The sequence below is a fragment of the Dipodomys ordii genome, unplaced genomic scaffold (assembly GCF_000151885.1).
Source record: "Dipodomys ordii isolate 6190 unplaced genomic scaffold, Dord_2.0 Scaffold9, whole genome shotgun sequence".
NCBI lineage: Eukaryota > Metazoa > Chordata > Mammalia > Rodentia > Heteromyidae > Dipodomys > Dipodomys ordii.
This window is the reverse complement of record NW_012267225.1, coordinates 10,593,460-10,600,192: the sequence shown is the minus strand read 5'-3', so window position 1 is coordinate 10,600,192 and position 6,733 is coordinate 10,593,460. Positions and strand designations below refer to the sequence as shown.

Sequence of the window (6,733 nt, the reverse complement as noted above, 5' to 3'; positions counted from 1 at the left end):
GTGTGTGTGTGTGTGTGTGTGTGTGTGTGTGTGTTCAGCCTGAATGTGTATATACTTTCAAATTTTCTCTCATAAGGGTGTGTGTGTGTGTGTGTGTGTGTTCAGCCTGAATGTGTGTGTGTGTGTGTGCGCACGTGCCTGTGTGTGTGTTTTGCTGCAGATGAAATCCAGAAACTCACCCATGTTAAGCAGATATTCTACCATGGGAGAAGAGGGAACGAAAATAAAGATGGCCAAGGGAGAAGAGAATATTAAAAGACTAACACAACCTTAGGTCTTCTCTACTATTATCACTGAGACTAGGCACCTATATAAATTCTGCATAAATCTCTGTAATCACTCTAAACTTTAGAGTCACACACCAAACTATGGTTTATGTTTCTAGATGGTACTCTTTCTGTGGCTTGCATCTGAGAATTACCCTGGTAACTGAAAAGCCCCAAAAGAGAACTGGCACCAAGAAAAATATCATCAAATACCGTAAGGGGGCAGAAAAGTTCTACATTTTTTGACACAATGTGTTCCTGGCTCACATTAGCGACATGGGGGTAAACTCCACTGTAGTAAATGCCGATGAATCAAATGCCCTGAGTTTACACAATATTAGTATCTAAAATGTTTTTTGCTGTTTTCCTTAACATTTCAAGAAAACATGTGATAACCTGGAGCGGGCCTGATGATGTCAAAATGAAATATAACAAGACCAAATAGCTGTGCCCACTAATAGCTATGCCCACAGCCCATAGCCCAACAAATGAAGGAATGGTAGATGAGGCAAAGGGTCAGTAATGAATGGATGCCCAGAGGAAGCAGAGTGAGTACCCCAATGATCTTACCATCTTCTGACCTTCTGCTTCCCTTGTTTAATACCTGTGCTATTACAGTAAAGTTTTGCAAGGCAGTGTATATCACACAGTTAACACAGCCATGATGACACAACGGCATATGTGGTCATGGTGAGTCCTTCAGCAATTTCAGCTCACATCAAATACATAAGTATATACGGCCAAAGTGTCCATTAAACCACCCCAAGTTTCATCATCTCATACAATAAAGAATTTGCTGGCTTCCATAGGCAGAACCAAAAATCCTGCCACAAATTCCTAGCCCTTTGACTGGTGCAGGAAATGTGAATGCATAAAGAATCAATGGGAAACCCTGGTTATATGATTGCTTAGGCTGACCATCTGCAGCAATACTGTCAAAAGACAGAGATGAGTGTCTGAAGGAACTTTTCTTACTTGGATCTGTTACGAAATGATTTATCTTACTGCTCTCTGACATCCTAATATGTACCACTTAGAATATACCTCTTTGATATGTCCCCTTACACTGCTAGATCTGGGACAAACTGGCCCTATGAAGACAGAAGTGGGGGAGACATCTTCAGTTTAACCTTATCAGTTAAATTCATTCCTCATCCCCATTGTGTTATTAAAAGATTATGAAATGACACTGCATGGACATTTCTTCATCTGCTGGATGGCACTGGCAACCCTTCTGCTTCCTACCTCCTCTTTACCCTTCCCTTTTTCTGTTCCTTCCAAGACTATAAAAGTAAAGCCAATAGGGAGGAGCATGCAAGGTAATGCTGAATTTGCAGGAGTAGTCATGGTATCATACGTATACACTACACTGAAGGCAGTATTCAATGTGAAGGAAGACCCCAAACAATGACAGCAGAAAAGACAGCTTTCTAAGAGCTAAGCACACCACAAGGAAGGACACCTGAAACACATTCACTTATTTTGTAGCAGGACAGCACCTCACAAAGGCCAGCTGTCAGAAACATCTCTGGGCAAGCACTGGAACCAGAATACATATATCCTATATCCTGTAATGAAACATGGCCATCAAAATGATACTACATGCTGGGTACTCAGGAGGCTAAGATCTAAGAATTATGGTTTGAAGCCAGACTGGGAAGACAAACCCAAGAGACTCTTATCTCTAATTAGGCAGCAGAAAGCAGTAAGTAGAAGCATGGCTCAAGTGTAGAGTGCCAACCAGGAGAGATCACAAGGCTCAGAGTTCAAATTGCTGTGTTAAGGAAGTTTGTCATGTTTGATTAAAGTAAGAGGGAGAAAATGACACGAAAACCTTATTGCAATACTTCAGTTTTTAAAACTACACTGTAAGCTGGGTGCTGGTGGCTCATGTCTGTAATCCTAGCTACTCAGAAGGCTGAGGATCCCAGTTCAAAGCCAGCCCAGGCAGGGGAAACCGTAAGACTTTTATCGCCAATAAACCACCAGAAAACCAGAAGTGGTGCTGTAACTCAAGTGGTTGAGCACTAACCTTGAAATGAAGAGCTAAGGTACAGCGCCCAGGCTCAGAGTTCAAGCCACACAATGAAAGAAAGAGAGAAAGAGAGAGGAAGAAAGAGAGAGAGAGAAAGAAAGAGAGAGAGAAAGAGAAAGAGAGAGAGAAAGAAAGAAAGAGGAGAGAAAGAAAGAAAGAAAGAAAGAAAGAAAGAAAGAAAGAAAGAAAGAAAGAAAGAAAGAAAGAAAGAAAGAAAGAAAGAGAGAGAAAGAAAGGAGAGAGAGAGGAGGGAGGGAGGGAGGGAGGAAGAAGGGAGGGAGGGAGGGAGGGTGGGAGGGAGGGGAGTGGCACTGTGGCTTCAAGTGTAGAGCACTAGCCTTGAGCAAAAGAGCTGGACAGCACCCAGGCCCTGAGTTCAAGCTCCATGACCAACACACACACACCCCAAAATAATTGCACTTCAAAAACTCCAAAAGTTAGGAATCATTATACCAACAACAGAGAAGAAATTTTTTTGTATTTATTATAAAATAGAATAAAGTTGGTGGCACCAATGGTCTTTAAACTATGTGCTAAAACAAGAAGGAAAGTACCCTTCCCAGTCCTCAAACTGCACTGAGCTGTGATTTGAACTCACTCTGTCTTTGTCGTCAGCTACGTCACAGAGGACATCATCCAGGTCTAGTATTCCTCCATCTCCATGCTCCAGGCGATGAACCTGTATCCAGTAGTTTGGATCCTGGACAGAAGAAGAGAAGTAATGAATATAACAAGGTAGCATCACCAAAAGAGACTGTGACCATTTGAACTATGGTAAGTTCCTGTCCAAGAAAGGTCATCAAGTATATCAATACTGCAACTGATTAACATTTCAGGAGCTCCAAACTTAACTGTTATGTCACTTTTCCATTTTTTAAATGCTAACAGTTATTCAATACATACTTTTTCCCTTAGCGAGGATGCTATGATAGAATTTGCAAAAAAAAAAAAAAAAATCAGAAAAAGTCATTGCACAAAATAGTGATTTCTCTAGAATTAGGCTTCTCATTGTCTAATACATGAATTATTTAAATGTTTCTCAATAAGAATTAACACATGTTATACATCTGAAAGCTCATCTACCTGCTAATGTGAAAAAAAGAGGTTGCACAGCCTGGTGGCTCTCAGTGTTCCTTTACAAAGAAAAGGATTTTGTCAAACAGAGGCTGCTGACCAGATCATCAGTGAACAGAACAGGTTCACAAATACATGTGCAAGTTGAGTCCATTTTTATAAAGACAGCATTATATATGCAGGTACATGTACATATTAAAATATCTTGAAACCACACACAGTATGAGCAGTGATTATTGCTAAGAAATAGGACTGGGAGACAGGAGAAAAAGGACATCATTTCAAATTTTATGTACTTCTGAGTTGTATATAAAAACCATAAAATTATTTGCTCAAATTAATTGAAAATGGAATATGGTTGTCTTTGAACTTTCAGAATTATTCTTGTTCATATACACAAAGGGAAATATGGTCAATTTTGTGTCTTGCCTTAAGATACTGCTTTCTTTGCAACACAGAATAGATATCAAAAAGTTCCTTTAACTCTAATGTCTTCCAATCTAACAAGGTGTGTTTAGCATAGTTTTGTCTTAAAGAAAAAGTAGAAAGAACATTCAAGATATCTGAGTTAACATTCAGATTACTCCCAGATCTGCAAACTGAGATCTACCAGGGTATTGCCAGAAACTCCTAGCCAATCTCTAACAAAGGATACCAGCAAATCACTAAAGTAGAACACTTGTTATGTTTAAAAATGCAGAATTACCATTTCTTGTCACTTTTTAACCAACAGAACAAGTTTTTTAACAAAGTTATTAAACATTACATTACCATAAAAAGTAGATAAACTGAAGGTTATCTTCACTATCCCTTACTAAACTTCTATGAAGGGAGTCATTCATCCAGAACACCAAGAATGTCCCCCCCTCCCTCCCTCCCTCCCTCCCTCCCCTCTCTCCATATATGGGGCTTATCTGACTGCACACCAACTCCTGATTTTGATGTTACTCAGGGAGTCTTCTAAGAGACTCACCTATGCCACTATGCTCAGTACTTCACAATTTGTCATTTCTAAATTCATTCAGCTGCCAAAGAACAAAGTCCCAATGCAAATCATACTCCTAGTTTCCAGTCTTCCTACCAAAGAATCAACTGTCCAAATGAAACTGGAACTAAGTAGTGTCCTAAGGCACACAAGGAAAAGGTGTCCCTTAGCTATCGTTTTCAGGCCACCTAGTAAAGGTGCTAAGGTACAATATCGTCACCAAGCAAGCTTCAGGGTAAATTAATCAACCTAAGTAGCAACCTCTATTTCTAAAACACTTCTGTATATAAGCAGGCTGACCGCCAAAGCATGGCTTATGAAAACTTTTCTTTAAATTTCCTAAAACTCTTCTCTTTCCATATGAGATTGTTACCTGCAGGGTGTGTACAGCAGTCATCTCTTCTAAATAAATCCTCACCTAAAGAGTTTCTCAGCCTCATGCCTACATCTTTCAGAATTTACTGTAGTCCAATCTTTTCCTGAGCACTCTTTCACAACCTGCATCAGAAGTCACAAAGCCCCTACAAAGTGCCAGCACCCCAAACCAGAGTCCATGCTCATCATCCAGGCTACTTCTGCCAAGCCTTTAAGCTTTCTTGAGCATCGTCTTCTCTAAGAGCTCTCCTGACCAGGACACCCCAATACAGACTATAAGTTTGCCTCCAGCCCATTTTCAGTTTTCTTGCAGTGACACTGTTAAGTAATAAATATCTATTATTGTTGTTTGCTCAATAAATATACAAGACATGGATGATCAGATGTCATGGCTGACTTTCAACAACTAACAACCTGCATCACCACAGGGAGTGATGACTAGTAAATATTTACACTCTTCACACCCACTTCGCTACATTAAGCCGCACCCAGTCCCAATATCTTGCCACACAATAAACCACAAACCTCCTGCCTCCACAGAAGGGTGGATGCCCTCACTTATCCCAATAATCAAAAAGAAACATGACAACAGGAAACCAGAGGAGAAGTCTAACCTCAGGTGAGTAACTTTCTGGCATGGTACAGCTCATCATCTCTCCTGGGTTACTTAGAGCACAGGAGTACAAGCCATCACATGAAAGAGTCTGAGGTTCGTTCTCATATAACTCACAGCACAACACAACATCCCTTTACACATGGAAGCCTCTCTATCCTTCCCATTCCAAACAAATGCAGGAAAGGCCCAATGAAGTCACAGAACCAGGACTAGAATAAGGCCACCAGGACCATCAGTGAGACCTGCACTGTGCTGGATGGATTTTCCAAATGCATTCATGTGCATGTGTGTACATGTGTGCACACGCATAGGGAGGAGATTTCTGATCTCCATTTTCAGATGAGAAAAATGAGACTCAGGGAGCATGATGCTGACAAGAAATAATCTGCCAGCCAGGGTCCACCTGCATCTGTTGGTTCATCTCCCGGACCTTTCTCAAACAGATTAGCACTGGTGGCTTCCAGTATGTGGGCCAGAGATGCCTGTCTCTCTCTCTGCAGCACTTCTCCTAACCTTTGCATGCTTCAGCATAGTACCTGAAAAGGAGAGTTGTAACGTATTTTCTTTAATAGAAAGGTTTGTGCTGTTAAAAACACATGGAGTTTGGAAACTACTCACATAACTACTCTATCTCATCCATGATTTATAGCAGTAATACAGGCCTGCATAAGCACCACCTGGGAAGTTATCAGGAAATCCAATGCTCAAGCATTAGCCTGTTTCCTACTGAACCAAATTCCTCTGAGGTGGAGCTTCACAATTAACTTCCCACTCACCAGTTAGATATTAGTTCTTTCCCTCAGTATTAGATAACTGCAGGAAATGATTTACTTAGTTGTAATAATAAGTTTTTGTGGCTATTTACAAAAATATTGTTAATCTTCAATAGTTACAAAGTTAATGATGCCTGCTACTTACTTTTAAATAGCTTGTGTTCTCTCACACATGCATGAGCATATACATGCATGCACAGACATACATATACACATATATTCATGTATATGTACACACATACATAAGTATCTACTGGGTACTGATGGCTCATGCCTATAATCCCAGCTATTCTGGAGAGTAAGAATAGAAAGTTGTGATTTAGAACCAGCTCAGAGAGACAAAACCTAGCTACTCTTATCTGCAAATAGCCAGCAAAAAAGTTGGATGTGGATGTGTGGGTCAGGTGGCAGAGTGTCAGCCTTAAGAAAAGGACTCAAGCGGAAGCACAAGGCCCTGAGTTCAAGCCCCCATATTGGTAGAAAGTGGAATTTGGAGACTCTGCTACAGTGACACAATCCAAAGCAGAGAGTAATCATGGTTGTGTTTTCGAACTGTCTTGTCACAGAATTTTCTATCTTCTACCACACCTCACACTCAAGAAGCCCACT

At 40.5% G+C, this 6,733-nt stretch overlaps 1 protein-coding gene across 5 annotated transcripts in view; it reads right to left on the bottom strand.

The window, feature by feature from the left end:
• The window catches only part of Pard3 (par-3 family cell polarity regulator), a 533,206-nt gene extending 530,205 nt beyond the window's left edge, over window positions 1-3,001 (bottom strand). For all 5 annotated transcript variants that reach the window (XM_013009335.1, XM_013009334.1, XM_013009336.1 and 2 more), the window contains exon 1: window positions 2,900-3,001. The gene's annotated coding sequence lies outside the window, so the exon portion shown is untranslated. The remainder of the gene's footprint in view (window positions 1-2,899) is intronic.
• Window positions 3,002-6,733: the final 3,732 nt, after the last annotated feature.